The sequence below is a fragment of the Odontomachus brunneus genome, unplaced genomic scaffold (genome assembly GCF_010583005.1).
Source record: "Odontomachus brunneus isolate Ranch 3 - 2012 unplaced genomic scaffold, Obru_v1 Obru_scaffold_496, whole genome shotgun sequence".
NCBI classification, from domain to species: domain Eukaryota; kingdom Metazoa; phylum Arthropoda; class Insecta; order Hymenoptera; family Formicidae; genus Odontomachus; species Odontomachus brunneus.
The window spans coordinates 5938-6428 of record NW_022639946.1 but is presented as its reverse complement, the minus strand read 5'-3'; positions in this window follow the sequence as shown (position 1 = coordinate 6428).

The window sequence follows — 491 nt, the reverse complement described above, 5'->3', positions numbered from 1 at the left end:
AGGGGCGGGGGGTACCGCGGGCGAGGGGGGTATGACGTCACGGGGGAGGAGTAGTATGACGTCATCGCGGGGGGGTATGACGTCACCGCGGGGGAGGGGGATTATCATCCGTCGGTAATTGGGGGGGGGCATGTTACCGACGGTCGGTAATTTTTACCGATATTATATAACATTTAATTTTTTACCAACATATAATTTTTACCAACATATAATTACCGATAATACCAACGATCGTTAATTTATTACCGATATTATATACCAACATTTAATTTTTTACCAACATATATATTCTTTACATAATTTTTACTGTCATCTTTATACCTATCTTTAAAATACTACATAATATCGATGATCGGTAATTACCGATATAATTTTTTCTATCTGCTTTCGATAGATCATTTTACCGATCTGCGGCGTTTTTCGCGGCAGTTTCCGCGACGGATTTTGCGGCGGTTTTTTGCGGCGGATTTTGCGGCGGTTTTTTGCGGCGG